The sequence below is a fragment of the Vombatus ursinus genome, unplaced genomic scaffold (assembly GCF_900497805.2).
Source record: "Vombatus ursinus unplaced genomic scaffold, bare-nosed wombat genome assembly UNPS02014825.1, whole genome shotgun sequence".
Taxonomy (NCBI): Eukaryota; Metazoa; Chordata; class Mammalia; order Diprotodontia; family Vombatidae; genus Vombatus; species Vombatus ursinus.
In genome coordinates this window covers 9052194-9078567 of record NW_020954603.1, presented here as the reverse complement: position 1 = coordinate 9078567, position 26374 = coordinate 9052194, and the positions used below count along the sequence as shown (strand labels likewise).

At 39.2% G+C, this 26374-nt stretch overlaps 1 protein-coding gene across 11 annotated transcripts in view; it reads right to left on the bottom strand.

The window, feature by feature from the left end:
* Positions 1-26374, bottom strand: part of EVI5 (ecotropic viral integration site 5) — a 202321-nt gene that overhangs the window by 6776 nt on the left and 169171 nt on the right. The window contains exon 21 of one of the 11 annotated variants that reach the window (XR_003566956.1): positions 25582-25729. The exons of the other annotated variants lie outside the window; for them this stretch is intronic. The gene's annotated coding sequence lies outside the window, so the exon portion shown is untranslated. The remainder of the gene's footprint in view (positions 1-25581; positions 25730-26374) is intronic. 11 annotated transcript variants of the gene reach the window in all.

The window sequence follows — 26374 nt, the reverse complement described above, 5'->3', positions numbered from 1 at the left end:
ATCAGAGGAAAGCAAGGAAATCCAAGATACTGTTACATATCAAGAACATGGGAAGGAAACGTGATCCATTCCAGGTATGGTAGACAGTTCAAGGAAAAGCATGGAGATATATCAGGGAAGGATGAGAATGAGGGATGGCAACAGTCCACCCTGACTGTAATGAAGAATACGTGAAAGGTACTTATAAGACAAAGCTGGAAAGTTAAGGTTGGCACCTGATTGTAGGGGTATAAGTTACCCTAATGGGTAACAAATCCAATTAAAGTCAGGAAGTTTGAAACAAATAAATTACTGGTTGATACCTACAGAGAGATCTGTTTAGGATTCGTTTTGAACAAAAGTCTAATAATAGTAATAATCCTAGCTAGAATTTCCATAGTGTCTACTATGTACCAGGCACCGTGCGAAATGTTTTAAGAATACTATCTATTGCTTACTTTCTCAACAGGCATGAGAGGGTGTAGGAGGGAGGGAGAGAATTTGCAACTCAAAATTTAAAAAGCAAAGAATGCTAAAATAATTAAATTTTTTTAAAAAAAAATAAAGAATAACAATGAGGAGGCACTGAAATCATCTCACTTGATTTTCATAACAACTCTTGTATAGGATAATGGGTACTATCCCCATTTTTTACAGATGAGGAAACTGAGGCAAACGGATTCAAGTGACCTCTCTAAGGCACTTAGTTAAATGACTTGTTTAAGGTTACACAGCTATTAAATGACTGAAGCTGGATTTGAACTCAGGTCTTCTAGGCTCTAGGCCCAGTGCTGTGTGTACTATGGTGCCACCTAGCTGCCTCATGGCCTGAGCCATTCTTTCTGGTTAGGTCTTGTGATCTTTGGGCATCCTGATGTTATAAGCCTTAAGGCATGTTGTCTGAGTAAGAAAACTCTCCGTTTGTTTTTGTATTATGAATGAACAGGTGAAAGAGTATTTTTTGTGTACTCTGAGCAATGCACGACGGACAGATGGTCAGTCTTGAAATCAGGAAGTGCCCTGGCCTCTGACCCATCCCAGCCCCTCAATGTCCCAGGCACCTCTCTCAGACTATAAATAAGGGAAATGCTGCTGATCTGCATCACTGAAAGGAGTTTCGGACACACTGATGAAGTCTGGACTAAAAATAAATTGTAAAGAGACAAAACACAACACACAGGGTCATTGTACAAGCCTGGTATGGTGCAAGAAAGGCCCCATTTGAGGCCATCTCTTCTAGTCCTGGGTGGGACAGACCTGCTGCTAGGGTGCAGCTGCAGCAGACATGGTGAGCTGCTGACATGACATTTCTGGCACAGTGCCCTTCACAATCAGTGTGATGCCCTGTGCCACTTTTCTAGCAACGGTGAGAGATGACATGGAGCTATTCACTGGACTGTGGCTTAGGACTGAGCCCACATGACAAGTTGTCCGGCCAAGGCTGGCCCTATTAGTGGACAGGCAACACTCCTTTGCTCCCTCAGCACTAAGAGACCTATGTGTGCTCTCTTTTGCTACATATACTGTTACTGATGGATAGATTGACAAAGAATGTTTTTTATTTTTAAAAGTTGGCATCTTTGTTCTGAATTGAGTAGATTCTGTATACTATTTTTATCATCAGTCCTTCCCCTAGTGGCATATAACTTGAGGGTCACACCATGAGACTTCCAGATAGTATACAGTTCACCGCTCGATTCTTAAATAAAGACTGTCAACGTATGTACCCAGCCAGGCATTCCCTTTGGGGATGAGTACTGGAGCAAGCCTGCAGGGCTGAACCATTTTCCTTAGCCACTAGAATTTGGTAATAAAACAAAACATCCTGGAAGTCAATGTTAACTGGTTAATACAAGACTTAGCAGAACTGAAAATGACCACAACACAGAAGCAAGAAACATCTATCTGAAGATGGAACGATACGTCTCCAGAAAATGCTAATTATACCATCATCAAGTCTCCTGACTTTAATATCACAGGTTACATTGACATGGTGTCCAAATAACTGGCCATTTCTGGTTAAAGGAAAGAAGTAAAACCAGTTGTCTTCATATGTACAGAAATTTAAAGTTCCCTAGAAGTGGTTATCAGTAAAAGACTTTTAAATAAACAAGGAGTACAACTGCTTTAAAATTTATTTTGTTGCTTAGCGGTTTTTGCTCAAGTAAGATAATTCAATCAAAATGGCAACAAATTAAGTTATTTTAAGCAAAAGAAATTACATTTTTTCAGGTATTTTTCTTGCTATAGTCTGCAGATCACAGCTCTCTAATGACCTGGTCTCTAAAAGTAGCTGGGAGCATCCTCCAACCAAAAATCACACAGGTCTTTAGAATTCCAAATCTAACTTCAATAAAACAAAACAATTCCTTTTCTGGCCAACAGGTTAAAAAGCATAGCTACAAAAGTTTCTCTTCAATTTCCATGTGTTTACTGATTCCTAAGAATTAATTTAAAAATCAATTTATTATCAAGCAAATAATTGGCAGGAAACACTAATTTATGCCTTCTGTATAGGTATTCTAAGTTTGGCATCTAAAATCATCACTCAGTAAAAACAACTAACATAATTCTTATATGTGTATTTATTCTTGGCACAAGATGATGCAATGTTTGAAAAGAAAAACACTCAAGTGCTGATCTGATTAGTCTACTTATCACGCTATAAATTCTGAAGTGAGAAACATGCAGTTTAATGCAGAGTATTAGCATGTACCCAGAAGGCATACTATTTATAGAGACTAAACAATACACTATTTCTTACCTGATGCAGACTGCCTCATTAGGTTAAGCATGAGAGAAAGACAGAGTAAGAAAGTCAAAATATTGAGAGGTTTTGTTTGAACAGGGAAGTCATTCTGGCAGCAATTTTTCATCAATTTTGCACCAACTCAAATCTCATGGAGCTTAGAACTAAGAACTTCCTGACTAGTTTCAAGCAACACAAATTACTTCAGAAGCCAGCACAAAAACACACAATTTACAAAGGAAAACTGCTAATGAAAATGTAACTACAGAGCTGCAAAGACTAAAGCACTAAATAATGAGAACCAGGAAGCTGCCATCCTCCTGGTCTGGATGGGTGTAGCTTATGACAGTCAACAGTACAGTATATAAAACAATTTAGACTATAAAAATGACTAATTAGAAACTGGAGTGGACATCAGGCAGTAGCAACTGGTTTGAATAAAAGTTATTTTATGAAAACCTGTCTCTTTCAATTTAACCTAGAGAGGATCTGAAGGCCATCACCATTTGGGAGCTTACAACCAAAGATGACATTCCTCAGTAAGTAAGTGTTTGTTGACTTGGCTGGTGAGATGCAGAAACCCTTGGATTTATGTAGGTGGAAACTAACGTATCACACAAGAAGCTTGTGTGTGTGTGTGTGTGTGTGTGTGTGTTAACATTCTTATTTGAGCAATGCAGTATTGCTGTAACATAAAAAGAAAAGATAAGACTTGCATCACAGGATCACCTCGTTGTAACATGGAAATATTTTCAATATTTTTATTTGTGGCTCCTAAATACACATTCTTTCTCAAAATTCATAGTCCCAAATCTGTGCTGAGAGACTGTGCCCTTTGGGAACAAGAGTTTTTTCTACCAATCAGGGGGCCAGGCAGACTGGTTTCAGCACAGTTAGCAGTCTACTTCCCTTTATTACATTACAGAGTTAACAGCAACTCTGAATTTCAAGAGATCAGGGATGATTTTAAACTTAATTACAAAGACAAAGCAGAAAGAGTAAAACCATAGTAATGTAGAATCATCTCCCTGAGCATTTTCCTCCACTGAATTTAACAACTAAGAGTAAAAGAATTGTGCTGAAGATTAACAATTCTTGAGATTCAAAAGAATGAGAGGAAGGACTAAATTGGGTATTTTGAAAGACAATCAATCCACAACAAAGTGGAAAAAAAGTCATCCACACAGAAAAAAAACCCCTAACCAAATGAACTTTGATCACCACTAGACAGGGTTTAAACCATAGAAGTGCGTCATGTGATACCAAGTGAACAGTTGCAGTAAATTTCCAAGGTTGACTCATATGAGATTATAAAGCACACATCAGTACATTTGGGTTCTACAGATTCTCAATCCCTGCAAAACATCACACTGCAGCTTTTTAAATTTAAGACATGCACCTCTAAAGTTCCTATAAATTCAAGAACAATACTTAAATCAAGAAACATAATTTCTATTTGATGGCTTACTTTACTTCTATTGTTAAAACTTGCAATTCTAAATTTTGAGATTTCATGGGCACCCCTCCAAAAAACCCAACATATTTTGGTCAATAATTTATGCTGGGTTCTTAAGAACCCTCCCCTCCCATTTTAACTTTTCAGTTCTCAAAAACTGAAATGTGAGTAGGAAACGAAATGCTAAATTTGTGTTCTATTATCTGCTTCTCTAAAAACTGTATTGTAAACGTGACAGATTAAAACCAGCAGTAAGCATTCAGACCAAAAGGTTTCCAGTGAATCAGAACAGGAAACCAATAGAAGCGATCAATGGGAGGTCATGACTTTTTGAACATTACACACTCCCTACACAGACAAAAGCTATAGCTATGTAGTCTAATTAAGCTCTGAAAAACTGTAGCAAAAGTATGATTGAAGTAATAATTTTAAAAATGTCCGTACTAAGAAATGTTCTTATGTTTCAACCTGGTCAGCCACCAGAAAGCCTGACAAAAACACATCTGAGAAATGCAAACTAATTATAATTACTTTATAAAGAATTTACAAGTTATTTATAAAGTACATGTACAAGTCTATTTTTAAAAATCAAGGTTTTCAGGAGTAGGAGAGAAGTGTTCTAAGTACCTTAATCCCCAAAGCCCCTAAAGAACTGAGGTCTTAAAGCTATCTAGCATCTTTAAAATAATAGGGGAAGAGAACTAAGAGAACTAACAAAAAGGGATTTTGAAACAGTTTTCCCTCCCTCCCAAATCACACAACTAAAATCATATGGACAAATGAGATACTGTGATCATGGATCCTTTTCCTGCTAGCTGAAACATAAAAGCAATCGAAACCTTCACTACTCAGAAGGCACAAAGTGGTTCTGAGGCTAGGAATATATATATATATATATATATATATATATGGTTCTATGTAAATTTATGACCAATTACAGGAAATAAATCACTTCACATTTCTTTCACTCAGAACTTTTTAAAATGACATCAAAGGCTACACAGATTTCATTTGATTTGACTTCATTTTAGTTGAAAAAATTCGGAAAAATTCAGTAGCATCCATCATCCAGTGCAAACCCTTTGCCTGCCTGGAATCAATACTGACAAGCTGTTTATTAAGTATTAGCACAACAGCTTGTGTGGATTTTAAAAGTTTTTTTTTTTTGTATTTTAATTGAAATAAATAAAATGTTATACGTCATATAATGACCTCTATTTGTAACTGGATTCATTACCACATAGCCAACCACACTTAAAAACTAAACTGTTTGTGTCATCTTATTATAGATAACATTTATTCAGTGCTCTAAGGTTTGCAAAATGCTTTGAAGTAGGTATTATTATCCCTGTTTTACAGATAGGGAAACTGAGGTTAAGTCACTTGCTCACAGAAAACATCTGAGGAGGATATGAATTCAGGTCTTCTGGCCTCCAGGTCCAGCACAGTATTAACTACACTACAAAGATATTAGGGTTATCCTCTGGCCACTGACTTTGGAACTGTTCCAGGTAGGAAATATTTAATATAAGCACAAAGGGCTATGACTGGTGTGTCATGGGTTCGTTTGCTGCACTATTATTCTCAATTCCACTAATTTAGTGACAGGACAATTCCCTCCTCATCACCCCATTTCCTGTGTGCTGAGTTTTCATGAACACACTCCTTCATCTGTCTCCAATTATATTATTTTCCCTGGACTCTCACAAATTTATACTCTCAATCCTGTCACCATTTTGTTGTGGTTGTTGCTGTTGATATTTGTTCCCTACAGGTGATCCAGGGGCTAGATGGAACAGGTTTAAGAGAGCCCTTCCCCTCCTTCACCGTGGTTCCCTTTGCCTAATTCCCACTAGGCCGTGGACCACCCCCACCCCCAGGGCCTCAATTCTTAATCACTTTCCTCCTCAATACCCATGACAGCCAGAGGTAACCCATGGCTTTTCCCCACCAGGATCCTTGGGCCTAATATCCCCTTCCCAGGAGTCAGAGACAGGACCACTTGAGTCAGCTGGGTCCCAAGATCACAGGAGGCTGGTACGCGTCGGGCCTTTCCAACAATCCTGCAGCTAAGCTCTCTTGCGTGGGTCATCTCCTTTAAGGAGAATGAAAGTTCTTTTAATGAAGGGATTCTGTAACCCTGGCTCTTAGTATACTGCTTACTCAAAACAACTAAATACTTAATAAATGCTTTTCCAGGCCAGCCCGCTCCTTTTCCTTTGGAGGCGAAATGTCTTGTCCCTCTCTTTATTTCCTGGAATAGTGCTGTGTGCACAGTAGGTGCGCACATATTTGTCGATTATTTTATTGATGATACTTGCCCTGATGATGAAATGACAAAAGAGGTGTGAAAACATGCTGCAAACCAGAATGTGTATGCACAGAATCTCACATCTGGAAGTTCCTTTAAAGATAATTTAGTCTACAGCCCTCATTTTACAAATGAGGAAACTGGAACCTGGAGGTCTGCTCACAGCCACGTAGCTCCAGAGTGACAGAGCAGGGACTGGAAGCTCCCTGGGGCACAAACCGAAGATGCTACTGGCCCACTTCAGGCACCACATCTGTGTGTCTCCTGTTCAACTACTGGAGGAGCACCATCTTTTGGATGATAACATGTGATGAAGCTCCCTCCTAAATTCAGCTGTACACACAAAGCTAAGCTTCTCTGGGTTACACAGAGTGCAAAGATGGTGTGAGATGCACAGTCCCAGGTTCTTTGTTACGGTGAAGTTAAGTGGTACCCAACCATTGGCATATGCATGGTTCTACTCTCAGGCTCCCGAAGGAGAATGAATCTTTTTTACATGTTTTCCAGGCAGGAGTACTACCTTTATTACCTAGAGAAAACAGGCAAAAGGTGCATCTCTCAAGCATTCATGAAGGATTGCCCTTATCTATTTGGCCATGTGAGAATTATCCTGTTTCAAAAAGCATTTTTAAAATACAGATATTCTAAAATCTTAGGCAATAATTTTTTAAAGCAAAAAAACAAAACAAAACAAAAAACACCAAAACCAAGGCAAACCAAAACCCAAAACAATATGTGTGTGGCCAGATAGAAAATAAGGGAAATTATGATGTTCTTTTTTGGAAAGCAAAACTCAATATTTCCCATATATGGTTCCCATTAATTTCAAATATTCATTTGAGTTGTTCACTGACATCTAGTATCTGGTTTATCTCCAACAACACTAGTATGACTACCTATTGGTATTAAATTTCACATGTACATAGATAGAGATATGAGAGACAATGGAAATGATTAATAATCAGAAAAAATTTGGGATAAAAGCTTTAATAATTCTTTATCCCTATTATTTTCTGATATGATTTTACCAATGGAAAAAATCACTAAAGAAGAGGCATGACCATCTGCTTTGCTGCTGTACCTCAAGGTCCTGGGGACCTTTTACCATCCCTAGGGGTTGTCTCCCCCATTAGACTGGGAGTTCTTCCAGAGCACACACCATTTTACTTCTCTATTTGTTATCCTAGGCTCTCAGCACAGGGCTTTCTTTGCACATAGTAAGCATTTAATAAATTATTCATTCACTACATTAAAGAGTGATTGGAGACAAAAATGTAGTATTTTTCAGAGGCTAAAGGGATAAATTTTATAAGTTCAACGTGTGCACTGAGAATCTAAATCCTGATAGAATATTCAGAAAGAAAACATAGTTGATGTCACTGAACCACAAGATAAGCTTCTGAACATGCAAGGCTTGTTCTCTCCCTCCCCTTCATCCTGGGGTGCTCAGAGGCTGCTGCATTAAGATTGGGTGCTTGTAAACCACATGACCTTATGAATGCTATCTTATCATATCACAGGTTCCTCAGACTGACCACAACCACTTAAATCAGACAGGCAGCAAAGCAACTCTTGGTCTCTGACGAGTCCTGGAAGAGCAACATTTCTGGCTCTCCACTGGCCTCCCATTACTGCTGTTTGTGGGGAGTGAAAATCTGATTGTCTCATGTCCAACTGCATCTGTGAGATAGGGTGCGTGAAAAGCACATGATTTACTGCACCGAACACTTCCAACCACATTCTGAAGTTCTCCGTTTTTGTAAATCTGAGACCTAACTGTGGATCTGACTGAGGTCTGTTCAATGACAGCAGTAGATGGCCTAAAGCATATTTTGAAGCACATTTTCAAAGTAATCCATTTGGGAAGAATACCAATGCAAGTAAAATGACATTTAAAACAGTGACTGCTTATCTCTCCTTGAATAAGTTACTTGGAATAAGAGAAAAGTTCTTTTTTTCCTAAACACGCCGCCATTTCCAGATCTTAAAGTCCCATCTAAAAAGTGGTGTGTGTGTGTGTGTGTGTGTTATGAGAACCCGGGTTTTTTTATATGCAGAAATGTCTTTTATTGTATGCTATAGGCCAGGAGTTTAAGGCAAAAACAGTAACTTCAGTAATCCAGTCTGTTATCTAAATTATAAAGACAAAGGAAATGTTCAAATCACCAATGAACTCTGCTTTATTAAAATGTTCTGCACCGCAGCATCAAAATGAATACGAACCCAAGCGTGTTTTTAAAAACAGGTCAAGTAAAATGACATTATTTTGAGGCTCTAAATGGCCCACAGAATTTCTGATTTTTCACGATCCCATTTGGGGTTTTCTTGGCAAAGATACTGACGTAGTTTGCCATTTCCTTCTCCGGTTCCTTTTACAGATGAGGCAAACAAGATAAGTGATTCGCCCAGAGTCATACAGCTAGGAAGTGCTGAAGGCTATATTTGAACTCAGGTCTTCCTTACTCCAGACCCAGTGCTCTATCTAAGGCACCATCTAGCTGCCAAGGGAGGGGATACTGGGAGAAATTTTGGTGATATAAAAAGCAAAAGATATCATAATTTTATTTTAAGAAGTTATATGGTAAAAAAAAAAATTAGATGAGAGCAGGAAGAGGAACTGTTCACAACTAAGGGAAGAATTTTTAACCAAACAAGCGATAGAGTTGATCATAAAAGACAAAGAAGACAACTTAAAAGTTTCTGCATGAACAAAATCAATGCATACAGAAATAAGATAAACTGTTGAATGGGTAAGATATCTTTTTATCAAATGTCACGAATAAAAGTCTGACATCCAAGATAATGCAAGGAGCTGAGATAAATATGCATGACTAAGAGTCATTTCCAATGGATAATAGGTCAAAAGATATGAATAGTTTTCAAATGAAGCACTGCAAACTATAAATCACCATAGGAAAACATACTCCAAATCACAAATAAGAGAAATGCAAATTAAAATTGAGATTTCATTGCATCCCCGGCAGATTGGAAAAAAATGAAAAAAATCCTCAAACATTCTATGTTAGAGGAGCTCTGGAAAGGCAGACATGCTACTGTTACCACCAACAGTTTGGTTTTTTGGTTGGAACTTTGGTTCACACCACAAGTAGGAATTGGTTCAATCATTTTTTACATCAATTTAAAACTATGCCCCAAAAAAGTGGCGCGTGCATGGATTCCACTATTGGATATAAACTACAAAGATAGAAAGCAAGGTCCGATGTATGCATAACAATATAATAATAGTATCACTTTTTGTGGTAACAAAGAATAAGCAACAAAGTAGGTGACTACTGATTTTGGAATGAGTGAACAAACTACATGGTATATGTATGTAATGGAACTGCGCAATAGGAAACGATGACTACAAAGAGTATGGAACAAGACGAAAGATTTGTATGAACGGATGCAGAATGAAATAAGCAGAACCAGAATTAAAATATTTACAATGACTAGCAATGAAAATTACAAATGGGAGCAGAGCTTTGAGCAGATAAAAAAACCAATGATGATTCTGGAGAAGAGAAAATAAACTCTATCTTTTGTTTTTCAAGTGAGAAGTAGGACACTACTAGGGTAGAATGTTGTGAACCCTGTCAGACAGACAGTCATTGTATTGGATATTTTTGCCTAATTGTTTTTCTTTATTATGAAGGAAGGTTCAATTCCCAGGGAGTGTTTCCAGAATCGACTGTAATGTAAAAACAGAAGGCATCAATAAAACTTACTTTAAAAAATAACTATAAAAGAAGCACAGAATTTTAAGGCTAGATGTTTTGTAATTCTTTGTTTAGCCCTTAGGCCTAACAACCTGGATCCCAGAGCTAGCTGCCATCAGTTAGGTAAATATCTGTGAGAGAGTGGAAAGGTCCACATTCATTACTGAAGAACCTTGGAAAGTGAGAGGATCTGAGGAGAAACTCTAATATCAAGCAATCACAGACTTTCAGGGTTGTCAGGGACTTCCCAAGCCATCTAGCCCAAAAAAATACTTGAGTAAGAATCTACTTTACCACATGCCTGTCAAGTGATCAAACAATCTTTGCTTCAAAACCACCAGTAGGGGGGAACCCACGACATCACAAGGCAGTCAATTTCAAGTTCTGATAGCTCTGTTAGGAAATTCTTCTACACATGAGGCTGAAATGTGCTTACTGCTTCCAGTTTCTGCTTTCTGAGACCTGGCAGAACAAATCCAGTCTCTCTTCTACATGATATCCCTCTAAATACTTGAAAAAACCTTTATCAGGTCCCTAGATAAAACATTTTCAGTTCCCATACTCAATCCCCACACGCCATGATTTCAGGCCTTTCACCACTGTTGTTGGTGTCTGGATGCTCTCCAGTTTTTTTAACATTCTTCCCCAACATGTGGTATTTAGAACTGCCCATGATTCTCCAGATATGCTCTAATTTTGGAATGAAGTCTAATAATGAAAGAATTCGATTTTTTGGCTGTGATTTTACACTGATTATGAAAAACCCCTAGAGAATTGCTTTTTTTTTTTTTTAAAGACTTGCTGGCTAGCCACACCTCGCCTATCTTTGTATTTGTGAAGCTGATTTTTTGAACCTAAATCAAAACCTTACATTTATCTTTATTATATCTATCTCTCTAGACCTGGCCCAATGTTCCAGCCTATCAAAATATATTTAGATCCTGACATCCAGAATAGTATCTATGCCTTTATCCAAATCACTGATAAAAATATTAAACAACACAGATCCCTTCATGATTATTTAATTGGTTCTAGCCATCCAAATAGTTTTAAATCTATCTAATTCTACTTTTCTCTAACTCATGTGTCTGTCTTGTCACCTGAATTTAAAGATTGTTTTGCATATCTTTTGTTTTTATATCACTTTCATTTCTGAGTACATCTTTTCCTACTTCCATACAACAGTTTACCATCCTTTGTATAAAAGAATAATAAAAGAGAAAAAAAAATCAGTTTAGCAAAACTAATCAAACACATAAATGGAGTTTGACAGTATATGCAATATTCCACACCCATTAGGCCAATTGTCTGGGCCGCCCCCCCGCCCCACCCCCACCCCCAAGGAATTTTCAGTTCTTCTTTGGGGCCCAGCTTGGTCATTATATAATCACAAAGTATTTAGGGTTTTGGTTTTATTTTGCTTGTTTTGCTATTCTTCTTATTTACACTTGTTTCTGTCATTCCTGGTTCTGCTTACTTCACTCTGTATCAGTCGACATGAGTTTACCCATGCTTCTCTGAATTCTTTATAGTCATCATTTCTTACAGCAAATTAATAATTCCATTATATTCATGAACCAGCATTTGTTTAGCCATTCCACAATCAAAGTCCTAACACAAAAAAGTGCTATTATGAATATTTTGGTGTATGTTGGTTCTTTCTTTCTGTCTTTGACTTCCTTGAGGTTTATGTCCAGCACTTGGATTTCTGGGTCAATGGGTATGGGCTTTCTGGGTAAATTCCAAATTGCTTTTCAGAATGGTTGGACCAACGTTCCCAATAACTACATAAAAAAACGTCAAATGTTTTGCTAAAATCTAGGTAAATTATATCTGGGATTCCTCAGATCTGTTGTGGAATCATCTAATCTTGATGAAGCTAGACTAGATCTTTGTGACCACCACTTCCTTTTCCAGATGTCCACTGACTATTCCTTTAATGACATGTTATAGAGAAATACAGTCTATTGAGGTCTAGGTTGCAAATGAGATGACTCAGTGAGAACATTTAAGGTAAAAGCTTAAAAAAAATGGACATCGATCGTATTTACTTCCTAGTATTTGCTTTTGATCTCCAAGATTATGGTTAGATGAATTAAAGGCACACTTCAGATGTCTTTTTTAGGTTTTAAAATTTGATGAAATTCCAGGGCTATGCCCAACTTGATTCTCTTCTTGCTAAGCCTTCAGGGCCCATGGTTTATGCTGTAAGATTACAAAGAGAAGGGGCAAGAAGTGGTGCTTAGTTCTATGGGAGGAAGCTGTGGCCTTGATCATCTCTGCGTCATCCTCCACACTCTGCCTCTGCACATACTGTTGCCTCCATCTAGAAAGCCCTCCTCCCTGCCTGCCAGCCCAGACCCCTCTACTCTTTCTTTTAAATACTGGATCAATTAATTCTTTCCAGGAAGTCTTTCATGACCAACACTACCTACCTACTCCTTTACCTTCTCATGGCTTAAGGACTCAGTCTGTATTTTATCTTATCATGCACTTAGCAATACATCTATTTGTGTGTTTTAAGTCACTTCATGTATCTTTTTCTCCAAGTTATATAAACTTCTCAAGGTCCAAGATCATTGTGGGGTGTGTGTGTGTGTGTGTGTGTGTGTGTGTGTGTGTGCGCGTGTTTGGGGATGGGGAGAGTTATCCTTTCCCTACCATCTCCCTCCCTTGTGCTTGACAAATACAGAGTATAATTAAATATTTTTGATGCATGTTACACATAAGTTTTTACATTAAAAAACAAATTATCATGGACACATTCAATATCCTCCAAGTTATGAGAGCAGGAAACAGCAATCCTGTATGTCCCAAGGAATAACAGAATCACCAGTCAAATACTCACAAGTTGCACTCGGAGCTGTGATGGGTAATGTACAATCAATCAGTATCTAAAATCATTGTGAAAATCTCTCAATAGCCTCCCAGATAAAGCTAGACATTCAGCCACTACGTTATTATATCACAGCAATCTGTCTAGCTGTCTTAGTTAATAAAAACACTGATTTAGCTAAGTTTTGTGTGTGGGGAATCCTGACTAGTACCTATTATGTCCATTTGTACCTATCAGCTATAAATGCACACTTCATGGCTCCAGGGCCTCTTTGGTTTACTTTGGCCTTATAGATCCCTCCTGCCTTACTTTACTGCCATTAGAATTTAGGACCTACGTCCTGCCACATAAAATAGGTTTTCAAAGACAGTTGTTGGGGGGGATTTAAGGTTCTGTTCTGTTTTTATCAATCCTGGTGGATATGCAGTAATTACCTTACATTTCCGTAGGGGCCCTGGAAAAGATCCCCATAAAGAAAGCCTTGGAGCCCCCTCCAATATTCCAGTCCCAACTGGTCTGTCTTTCTCTCGCTCCTCTGACCTCCTGCCTTCCTTAGCTGATGCTTCCTGTGGACAAACGGTCTACATACTCCTAGCTGCAGCCTTTCTTCCCAGGTGAAGGGTGAGCTCTCTGGGCAAAGGCTAGTTGTCTATGTCTACTTCTCTGCACCCACCACAGCCCCTGGGCCTAATAGCACGCACACAGCAAGGGCTCAATAAATATCTGCTGATTGAATGCATCATAAAAGCTGACTCTAGAAGGTAATGAAGACGGATGAATTCAAATCTCTTCGTCCAAACAACTCTGCATATTTAAATTTCACAGAGACTCTACACACTCTGACGTGAAAAGACATCAGTGGCCAGGCTTCACTTCTGCCTTCAATATCAGGCCCTCTTTCGACTTTATATGGGCAGCTTTTGTTTGGATAGCCTCAAGTAACTGGGTTCCTTAAGACCTCATGAGCTTTTTATTTCTTCTTTTAAAACGCTCTTATACTATTGATAGCTTTTATTTTCCACATCATATTCACTTCTGAATATAACCCCTCCCCCCACTTTCCTCTACACAGTGAGCTTTCCCTTGGAGCACAGATTAGAAAAAAAGAGGGAGTGAAAAACAATCAAGCCACGTGGCCCAGAGGAAAAAGCTCTCTGAGATTTGGCATCTAGAGGACCTGGATTCAAATCCTGGCCCTACCATTTACTACCAGGGTTATCCTGAGCAATCCACTTCACTTCTTGGGGCTCAGTTTTCTCATCTTTGAAAGGGGAGAGGGCTATGAGGTCTCGACTAATGCCATCCCCCTTTACAGGCTAAACCCACACCTTAACAAAGCTTTCCTTATTTGGAAGAGGTGCTTTGAGGATTACACTCTTTACTATTATTTGCTGTCAGTTGGCTCCGAGCGTCAGCAGTGTCTTGTGAAGCTTGGAGCACGGATCCGACAGTCAGCAGTGACTGCCAGACATGCCATTCCCCTCGCTTTCCCCTCGCCCCGGCCACCTGCACTCCATCCAGGCTACTTGACCGCTCACACCACTTAGATGAGACTGGATGTACCAACTCTATTCCTTCTGTGAGATGGGGGCCACGGGGCCTTACCATGTACCTGGCCTCTTTTCTTCCAAACTCCTGGGCACCGCTGTCTAACCTCTTGATGCAACGTAAGGATCCTGAGCCTTGCCATTACACTTATAGGCCTTTCCACCTGCCCTGCAGAGGAATTTTATTTTTCATGTTGTCTCCTTTTAGAGCGTGAGCCTCTTGAAAACAGAGGTTGTCTCACTTTTTCCATTTTATCCTTGCTGCTTATCACAGGGCTTGGCATATAGTAAACACTGAATAATTTTTCATGACTTCACTCTATAATTCCTCATAAAAAGTACTTTCATTCTCCTAACTACCCCTTTCTTTTTTTCCTCAGAATTACTCATACTTCTGTATTATAAAGCTAATATCACTAATCATGGTAGACAAACTCAGTTGGGTTCTTGATGCTGCTCAATACTCCTTGGGCTTTATTTGCACTGATTCAGAGTTTTTTTGAGAGGCAATTGGGTTAAATGGCTTGTCCAGGGTCACACAGCTGAGCAAACAGTCTGAGGCCAGATCTGAACTCAGGTCCTTCTGATTCTAGGGCCAGAGCTCTATCCACTGCGCCATCTAGCAGCCCCTTGCATTGATTTTAAAAATCTCATTCCTCATTGCCACTATTCTGAATCTTTTCTCTTTTTCCTTTCACGCATACTTATAAAAGATGATTTCGCCTCTTGCTTTTCTGAAAAGATGGAGGAGCTACCCAATGTGAGCTCCCTCACGTCTCCTCCTCCGTGATTCATAAACTTCCCAGCACCATCATCTCATTCTTTATTGTTTCCTTACTGCTTTCCTGTCTCTTTATGGGCCCTTCATTTTGTCTTTTCTAAGACCTTTCTTTCCTTCTGCCCTGGAGAGACTTTGAATCTTCTCTCCATCCCCCCCTTTTTATAAGGAGGAATAAATGAAAAAGCATGTATTCAGAACTTATCAGCACTGGACATATAACTACAAAAGAGAGACAATCCCTGCCCTCAAGGAGCTCCCAGTGTAACAGAGAAGACAAGCCAAGGCAACAGCAGTTGCAGGGAAGGGTGAGCCGCTGTGCAGCTCAATGATAAGCCCTTTCTAGAGTAACAGGACTGATTGGATCAGTGTCCTCAAAGCAAGGAGTGAGAAAGCAGGGTAGAAAGATGGTCAAGGGCATCCAGGACAGCAGAACCTCAGCATGAGGGTTCCAAGCGACTCTGCTTGGCTCCAAAATGGCTTGTTTCTGGAGATCCAGGGGGGAGGGCACAGTGGGAGCAGCATGGCTGGAAGGTGGTGAGGCTGAAGCAGCGTATACCTCACTGTGAAACCTGAAAAGCTGTCCATGCTTGATGTAGTCACCTTCTCACTCCTTGACCCCTGGTAACTGCGCTTCTAAAATGCCCACTCCAAAGGCTGCTTAAAAGCCCTCCTCCTGGACCTTTTGGAGGTTGCTTTGGACACTTTCTACCATTCCTTACCATGGAATGCTCTCTTTTCCTTTGGCTTCAGAGGCACCAGGCTCTGCTGGCTCTCTCCCCTCCTATCCATTTCTCCTCCTGTTTGGGAGTCCTTCAATGTGAGTTTCCCTAACCCATGATAACGTCAGCATTCCAAAACACATTTCTAACCAAATGACATCAAGATAACTTTTTATCTAAAGCAGGAAGAGGCTATAATCATAATATACAAAACTGTGATCCATTATTTATCAAACAGTGTTTCTTTGACATTCTGTTTCTTAAGGTACAAAAAACAAAACACATAAAATAAGCAGCAAGTAGAACTCAGACTCACTAGTTGGAATGGTTTTTCCCCCTTTCTCTGAATGGGGCAGATGCAGTGTCCTGTACTTGGGGGACAAGGAAAGCCCAGGAGAATGTAAGCTCCCAGAGGACACTCTTGCCTTTGAATCCCCAGCACTCAGCACAGAGTAGGCACCTAATCAGTATTTGAAGAATCGAATTTGCTGAAAGGGAAGGGACATGATTCTGCAGAGAGACACCAAAGACTGAATGTCTTATCAGCGATTAGACCCTGAACTCATTTCTACCCCTTTCTGGAGCTCATATGGAAATTCCAAAAGCTTTCTTACTTTTATCTCATTACCGTTTCTGGAGACACCAAACACAAAGGCTCAGAAATCTCTTTTTTTGCATCAGCCACTCTAACTTAAAAGCTTAGTCATCTTAGCACCACCCACTGGAAACTGGAGCAGAATCGGAAGGGTCCAGGGCCCGCCTCGGGAAGAAAGGCAAGAAGATGAGAGAGTGGATTTCAGAGTGCTACTGAATACTGAAGAGGGGTTATGAGAAGCAGTCGGTACACAGTGCTCCTAAAGCTTTAAAGAATATAAAGTTTGTAAAGACAGAAGACGTCTTTGTAGCTTATGAGACACACACACACACACACACACACACACAGACACAGACACAGACACACACACACACACACACAGACACCCCCCTTTATATAACAAATACTGGATGGGTTTTAGTCCCTATCTACCTATATGTCCCTGAGCAAGTCACTTAACCAATCTGAGCATTAACTTCGCTTACCAGAAAAATCAAAGACGAACCAAAGAATGTCTAAGATGGCTCCGAGTTCTAAAACTTTATGATTTAAATCTCTAGGTAAGGGTTTCATGTGCCCTTTACCCCGGCAGCCTCTCCTGCCGCCTGGATGGCCTGCATTTAAGGAAGGCGCCCAGGGCAGCCATGTCTTCCTCCTCTCCAGGCTGCCCTCCAGGCTTTCCCTATGAAGCCCCAGTGCCAGGGACCTTTCCAAGTCCTGCTTCCCTATGAGAACAAGCCCCCTGAGGGCAAGGACCGTTTCTACATTCCCAGTGCTCAGCCTAGTGCCTGGCATACAGTGACAGCTAATAAATGCTTGCTGACTGACTGATTTTCTATACAGTATCTGTATTCTGAAAGCAAAAAAGAATATCTCACACAATTAAATTATACTGTTTATTGAGGGCATGAAGGAACTATTTCGGGGAATCAGGAATAGCAGCCATAGAATGTTTCTGTATATAAAGATAAGAGATACGTGTAGAATTCTCTGAAACACTTGAATTAACTGGTAAGCATTCATTTTAAAACTACACACACAAGACTTTGTAATTTAGGCACTGAACTTGGATTAAACCTTAAATAAACTCCTGAGTCATGCACTACAGAATTCTAATATAATTAAAGTAAACTGCTTTCTTTGACTATTAAGCTTTTACAATAAGAGAAAGCTAGCAGTTAGGTTTACAGAGAAATTTATTGAGTTTCTGAAATAAATCATCAACACAAAAGAATTAGATGTTTCTAAATAGGTTCTAAAAAAAATCTGTAAGTACAAAGAGAAACCACTATTTCTGGACCTTATTTCTGCCTCCAGAGGTAGTCTGTGGTCTATTGATAGAGCCTGTGGGTAAGAATGTTAACTCTAATCTTGGATACCACTCCTGTAATCGAAGTAACACACTTGAGTTTTGTTAAGATCTAACAGGAAACAAAGGCAGCATACAAACTAGCAATGTGGAACTCACAGACAGTTTAAATCAATGAATTCCATTCAGTTTGAATTAAGAGAGAAAAGGGGGTTCAGAGAACCACAGAGGCCAAAAATTAAACAACTCCATTTGTAACTGGATGTAGAGAATGAAGCCTTATCTCATTCAATTCTTTTTTAGTTCATAAGCCCTCTCCAATTAATAGGAAATATAGAAGGCTTAAGGAAAGCCATTCCATCTTGTCTGGATGACTTTTTCTTTTCATCCTTTTTGGTGGCAATTAATTATGTATACAACCTAGAGATAAAGACATTTTGCGTTAACAGGCAGATGCCAGAAGAACTATCAGCATATCAAAATCTAAGAAGCTTCAGAAATGCTTCTAGTACTTTTGTATTCTCAAATTCAATTTCTAAAATGTCTAGCTGGTACAACGAAAGATTTCCGATAAAAATAAATGCAATACTTACTGGTATAATTTCAAAAATGTCCTCCCCTGTAAGGTCAAAGGAAGGGTGTGTGGATGGGTTCCCATTTTGCAAAAGAGTAAACAAGCCCAGAGAATAACTTGCCCAGGGTTCAAAGACTAGTTGAAAGCAATGTAGGGACCATTGCTTGGGTCCAGGGCTAAATGAATTTCTGGTAGTAGCATCAACATTCATAATTAGCAACTGATCTCCCCAACTCCATAAAAACAAAGAAGAAAACAGGCCTCATTTCCAACAATCATCTAGAAGAAACTACAATGTTAAATACTGATAAAAATGAGAATAAACCTTTGGAGACACGGTCATGGTAACTTTTGTCCCTAAACACTATGATTTTAAAGTATATAAAATTAAATTTTATAAGGAAAATTCAACAATGATTGATAGCATGTTCTTTACTAATCCCACATGTGTACATTTTCTATATTTAATACTATTATTTTATAAGAACACATTTTCAAGTTCTTTAAAAAGCTTAGAATAATATACTTAAAGTTTTTTTTGCAAATCATGGTAAAGTTTACAATTTTTGCTTTATTCTGAACATTCTGATTATTTAGGAAATTGATGGCTATCTAGTCATATTGTGGGAATCTGAGACAGAAGAATTCTGTTTATGATACATATGTTATTCTCTTACAGGACCACTTCCCCAAATCTTACTTGAATTGTCAGGCATCTTTTTCTCCCTTTGGGGTTCTAGGGCTAGACCTAATGGGTCACTGGAGTTTCTAATATTGGTACTCATGAGCCCCTACCCAATATGCTACCAAATTATTATCAGCTAGAGTTAATTAACTTTTAGAAAGGATATTTACTAAGCAGGTATAGCAAAGACAGTTGTTAGAGAAACATCCCCCAACCATGTACATGCAAGGTCCATGGGGAGAGTCAGCTTTTAACTTAGAAAGCACTGGGGGCCCAAAGGTAAACTCCCAGCTTCTGGTTACTAGAAGTCCTATTCTCCCTTCCCCAAACCCTCCTAATGTTTCCCTTAGATGGAGCTCTTTGCTGGGCTCCAAGGGTCAGTGTCCTTGTGGAGTAATACATCTGTCTTCCCTGGTGTGTCTCTCAGCTCCTGATGAAGATTATCTATCAGTCTGTCTGCCTATTTACCTATCTATCTGTCGGTTTATCTATCACCTTTTCCTTTAGCCTTTCTTCAGCTATTCTGCTCTGGCCACACTGATAATAGCTCCTGTGAATACTGCTATAACTGGACCAATGTGGAACTCTCTATCTTTTGACCTTTTAAACTTCACAAAGGCATCACCTGGTCAATGGGGGAGAGAGAGAGGAAAAAGCAGGGGGAGAGCATTCTCTTCTTCCTTCCTTCTCCCCTCACAGGTTAATTCTCTTCCAGGATTCCTTTGCTACTGAAGTCAATCACCATTGGACTGACTGATGCTGGGACTATTATTCCAAACTAACTTGCTATGTTAAATATAGGCCCAGACGTATGTCTGACTTAGCCAATCATAAGATACATTTGAGGTAGTATCATCCAATGACCCAAAGTCCCCATGATCCTTTCAAACTGATTAAGGACTTATTCATATCTTGACTGATTCAAAAAAGTTTGGGTCTTCTGTGTTTGATTACATTGAGATGGAAGTGAAAATCTTCGCCTTATACATTTTTTTGGTAGCTCTTAAATAAATAAATGTACGTGTGTGTGTGTGTGTGTGTGTAAATAATGTTTTGATCTTTACAGCACAGAAATTTTCCATTCCCACTGCTAAACGAATTTCCCCTTATGACAAAGAAAAACAATTAAGAACACCAGATACAAAGACTATGTCTAACTACAGTTATAATCTTCTGCCCCAACAGGCTTCCTTCTCTCTGTTATGATAGAGGAGACATGTCTTCATTCTCTCCTCTAGGAACTTTGTTATTTTTCTATTTCTTTTCTTTTCTTTTTTTTTTGCTACGACTATGAAGGAATTAAAAATGGAGGGAGTCTGGTTGGTTGTATAGCCCAGAAATTAATTAAAACTGATTTATGTATGTTCTGGAGGAGAAAGAGAAATGGAGGGGATGTCATATGGTGCTTGAGTGGGGTAAAAAAAAAAAAGTTTTCTTTCAACTGAAAGAAAGTAATGTTAAAAGAGTTTCTTGGGCATTTATAATTTCAGATTTGGGTGGGGGGTTAAGGTGAGGTGAGAGGAAGCATGAATTAGTAGGAAAATTTCACTGCTATTTCATATTTCTTTCAAATAAAGGCTATTTACAGTTTATTTCCTCTCCAGGCCATCCTTCACACTGCTGACTGTGAAATTTTCTGATCACATCACTCCTCTATCACGCACTCTATATTTCTAACAAAATGAATTACTCTCTGTCCTTCATTCTTGCTCTGCCTTCTTCCCATGTCATTCCCCTCCCCTATGTCCAAAATGGACTTCACTCAGTTTTTTGATCCATAAAATGAGGAGTAGGGTTCAACCATTGGATCATAGATTTAGAGACAGAAGGAACTTACAAAAGCCTTCTCTAGTTCAGATCTTTCTTAAAAAACAACAAAACAAAAATAGATGAGGAAACAGGGACCCAGAGAAACGAAATGATGGGCCCAAGGTCACAAAATAATAAGCGGCACAGCCAGGTCTTAAATCCCAGTCTCCTGACTCCAAATCCTGTGTCCTTTATGGTGATCTCAATGGATCCTTTCACCTCTAACCTGACAATCCCATGATCTCATCTGCTGAAGTCTCTACCTTCCTTGAAGGACCAGTTTTGGCACTAACTCTCTACAAGAGCTGCTGGTTTTAGCAGCAGAACTCTAAAGCTAAGAATATACTGGTGGCATAGGACACTTTAAAATTATTTGCAGCCTGGGGGAACTCCTGGTGTGGAAATTCCCTCCACATCTAGCAAGGCAACTTCTCTCTAATACAGAGTTCTCAGAGAATGGACTGGGGCCAGTGGGCAAGTGATGGGCCTGTAGATTTGATTCTAGATCTTTCTGTCTCCAAGGCTGCCCTTCTATCCACTAATACCATGCTGTCACTCTCTTCTAAGGGAATGGTAAACATTTAAAAATGCAGGTTCATTTATTTCCATTTTAATGCAAATATATATAGATGTATATTTGGAAATAATTTCATTTTTGGTATTGGATTAAGAACTTGACCTGTGATGGCTAGAAATGGAAACTCCTAGTGAGGAAATCCTCTGCCAGTGTAGGCTGGCATCTTTGATGCAATTTAAAGTCTTAGAGAGTTGCCTGAGAAGGTGAGTGATTTGTCCAGAGTCACAAAGCCAGGACGTGTCAATGGCAAAATTCCAGTCAGGCTGGTTTCCCTTGGCTTCTCTCTATCACTAGTCCATACTGCCTCTCTGAACTCTTGGTCTATGTCAGGTATAATAGGGCTAAACTAGAATGGAAACGTTAGCCTATACCTAGAAAAAAAGTTAGCAAATCATGTTCTAAAATCTCTTCCGAGGAATAACATTGGTATGTTGAGAAATCTAGCTTAAATAATCTGATATTTTGTGCCAAGTTTCAGCCAAAAATTTTAATTCGGATTCAAATCTCTGTGGGGGTAATCAAAGCATCACAGTAACTTCTAAGGTACACCATAGGGGTTTAGGTATTTTATCTTCGTGGACATGTCATACATGCACAAAGCGAGTGGCTGTGGTCAGTCCGACATGCACAGCAAGGCCCTATCTCCAGGAAGATGAACTTGCAAGTTTGTCTCAACGTTTCCTTCAGTATTTGGAGAAGTGCAGATAAAGCACAGAGGCCACTAGCGGGTCACACTGAGAAAGAGAACACTTACATTGACAAGACATTTCAACATACTTTCCAAGTTGAAGTTCAAAGGCTCTCACCAATTCTGGTGGTAAGTGCAAATATAAAACCAAAGAGATTAGAAAAGACTATTATCTTTTTCCACTGTGAAATGAATTTTCCTCAGAACTCACACATTCCCTTCAAATGATGCATTTTTTCCCCCTAAGAAGTAGCTTGTAACATTTCATTGATGCAGGAAGTAGTGATTTTAGTCATAAATCCATGGGAATCAACACTTTGGGTTGGGGGTGGTGGTGGTGTTGGGGCTTGACATTTTTAATATTTTAATTACTGAAAAACTTGAAACTTATATAAACATACTAACATTTGATCAGAAAAATCAATCAACAAGAATTTATTAAGTGCTTACTATGCACTATGAACTATAAAATAGCTTTCAGAAATCCCTCAGTAAAGGATACTTTGGATTTAAGAGAATAATCATCCCCTGTTAGAGGATTTGAAATGTTTTTGAAAAATTATAAAAAATGATGCATAGTTATTATGTTGTTCACACAAAGCTCCAGGTTTAGCCAAATGTAACAGAAATAATTTATTGGAAGCAGGTTTTTCTTCTAAACAGTTATTTCAGGGTAAAAAAAAAGGAGGTAGAACTATATTCTGTGCATTTCAATTTCCTTTATTAAAATTATACCTCTATGGGGATGCTCTGCTTGACAGCAAACAATGAGAATTTTCCTATTTTAAGTACATATGGAATTCTTCCAACTCTGAACCTCCCTACTTTACAATGGCACAGACAGAGGTGACTCTGAGCTCTTCAAGGTTGAGTCAGTGGAGAAAAAGGGCTAGAGGGTACTATCAAGGGAGAAAGGCTTTGATGGTGGGCCTTGTGATGTACTGAATGTCTGGGGCCAGAGGACCACTTGGCCCGTTTACAGAGTCTCATCCCCAGGGTGGGCCACAGGGGTACGAATTTTTTGGACGCTGCAATATCAGAGACCATCTCCAAAGCTGCAAATGGGCTATACCATGTTGGTGGATGAGGCAGACACACTGATGAAACTAGAAATCCTTCCTCTCACTGACTCTCCCTCCCCATCCCCCTCTTTCTTTGGTAATCAAATTGAAGAACCATTGCTTCTGGAAAGAGAGTGTCAATCAACTGCCTTACTGGTCGACTCACCATCTCTGTGTGATCCAAATAAACATTGTTAGTCCTTGTATGTGTTGTTCACTCCTCGAGGGGAGACTGTCTTGCTTTTGTATTTGTAAGTCCAGTGTTTAGAATATTTTAAGTATTTGATGAATTATTTTTCATTTATTCATTGAAGTATAAAGTTAAGGAATTATTCCAATTTTCACTTCTTTTAATTTCAGCAATCAACTTAATTAAAGAAATATATATTAAATACCTACTATACGCAAGATCCTGTGCTGGGGAGTAAAAAGAAAAAGGGTAGTCCCTACCCTCAGGGCATTAAACATGGCATATACCATCTCCTCTTGCTTCCAGGTTTACTTTTCTGAAATACTCTTTTCTTTATTACCACTATTCCTCCCTCTTACTGAGTCTGACTCTTCCAGTTCTTCCTTCATGGTGTTGCCCCACCCCGCTTCTTTGCCAATTCAGAACTTCTCCCATGCCTAGCTCAAGGTCCACCTTGTCCTCTGATGGCTCGCTCATACTGCTCTCTCAATTTCTTTTTCTAACGCTGAAATGCACAATTAGCACATTACAGACTGCTCCTCCTCTGTGCAGCTGTCCCTGCTATCTGGCTCACTAATTTTTTTGTGGTTGTGTACAAGGTATCCTGAAACTGTTTCCACAAACTACAGGACTACCCACCTCAATAATTTATAGTCACACCTCATGCCTGGATCTTCCCAACTATAAATACTAATCTAATGAGCAGGCTTATATATCTTTTGTATGATTTATGTTGCCTTACAGATTCCAATGGCTATCAAAAAAGAGAATAAGTTGCCCCTTAAAGGAATGAAATTTCCCATTACTGGAGTCATACAGAACGTAAGAGAAGAGATGACCAAGTCTCAAGCTCTTTCAGTATATTCCCACTATTACTGTTTGTCGATATCAAGGCAGCCTTCAAGCTACAGGAAAGGAATTAACCATGTTCTTAAGCATTTAGTTGTGGCCACCCGATAAAAACAGGCCCTTATTCTTTGGTGGGGGGAGCTCGAGCTCAGGGTACAGCTGCCCCGGAGGGGCCGGGCGCCTGCAGACTGGCATGCTCCTTGGATGCCCTGGAGCATGCTGCCCGTCACCCCCCATAATACTGAGGGGGCCTCTGTGAACACCCCATCAGCTTTACTGTTAGAAGTACTCAGCAAGCTACAGCTCCCCAGGAGGAGGCGTGACAGGAGTGTGCCAGAACACCTAACTCAGAAACTGGTTCTAAGTGCCATACAAAGGGCTCTGGGTTCTGTTATTTTTTAAATACAGGATCCTGGGTCCCTCAAATCTCACGTGTGGTAATCCAATAATCACAAGCTTTCCTCTACCTCTTCAGACCCAAAGCTCCAAGATTTATGTGCGTAACAAATTTGCCTTTACAGTATTAAAAACAGGCATGGTTGCTAATAAGACTGACTCACATATGATTTCATAGTTTTCTACAAAAACAACATAGCTCTTCAAAGAATTATCTTGTTCCAATTATGCTAAAATTCAGGGAATATTTAAAAAAAAAGTTGTTTCCACTCTCACTGCTACTGAACCAACAGGTAATGCTGACTAATTTTCATTCCAGTCTTTCTTTCTGAGGGACACATTTGGAAGCAAAAGGTCCCAAAGAAAGCAGCAATAGAGAGGAAAAGCAGCAAAGGGCCCAAGCTGCCTGCATCAGTTTACACTGAGGGAACACCTGACCCTGCTGGGCACTCTCAGATGTACTCTATCTCATCTGATCCACACGAGCTGCAGGGAATAAGGCTCATTCTGCCCATTTTACACAGGAGGAGCCTGAGGCTTAGCGATCACTCAGGGCAGCTAGGACTTCAGCCAGGTCTCTGCACTCCAGAGCCAGTGATCCTCTGACCACGCAACCCTGATGCCTCGCTAGCAGGAGGAGCCTCTAGACAGAACTCTCATAATAAGCATTTTCTACTAAGATTCCAAATTTAAGAGATTCTACCTTTGGAATTTACTCTTTAATCCATCAAGAAAGTCCAAGATTGTTTACCTTTCCTGTAAAATGGAAGGGCGCAGGTCTCTCAGCCTTTAAATGGAAATGAAGTGGGTTGCAAACTGATGTGAAAGCTTTTGTTCCTAAGAGTTCAACCTCACTTTTGGGCCAAATGAGCTTTATTTAGCATCTGTAATTTCAAAACCTGTAATAATAAGCTGATATTACTTTATTTTCTTTGCTGTAATTTTAAAATAACAAAATGGTTACTCCATATAAAGTACATGATAAAATCAAATAAGGAATACTAGACAAAGACAAAAACCTATCTTAAAGACACAAAATAGTATGACTGACCTATATCCTGCTAACCAAAAAGTGAACAGACTATAACACCAAAAATTACATGGTAGAGGCAAAAACCTCATATGCTGAATTTTAATGAACAGAAAATCCAAATAGTCTAAGTTAATACTACAGCCACAGTGAAGACACTTGAAAATTTCCTGAGAATTTCACAGATTCAAGGTGGTGTCAGTTTAAAAGTGTTCACATACTAAGAAATCTGTTAACTGATATTAAGCAAGTATCCTTTTTTGCAATCTCAGTAATACCAGCATAAGGGGAGAGAGGTAGAAAGACTTCCCTCTGCCCCCAACGGCAAACACCCACCACACATCTATTCTACAGGCATAAGGACATGATAGTCTCATTACAATGACTTGTGAATTTGCATGTAAGAAAACAGATTATTTTCTAAATATAACAAAAACTACTTAATATGAAAATTTTAAATAAGATAACTTTAAATGTTGTAAGTTCCTTCCTGAAAGATTAAGAGATTTGAGAA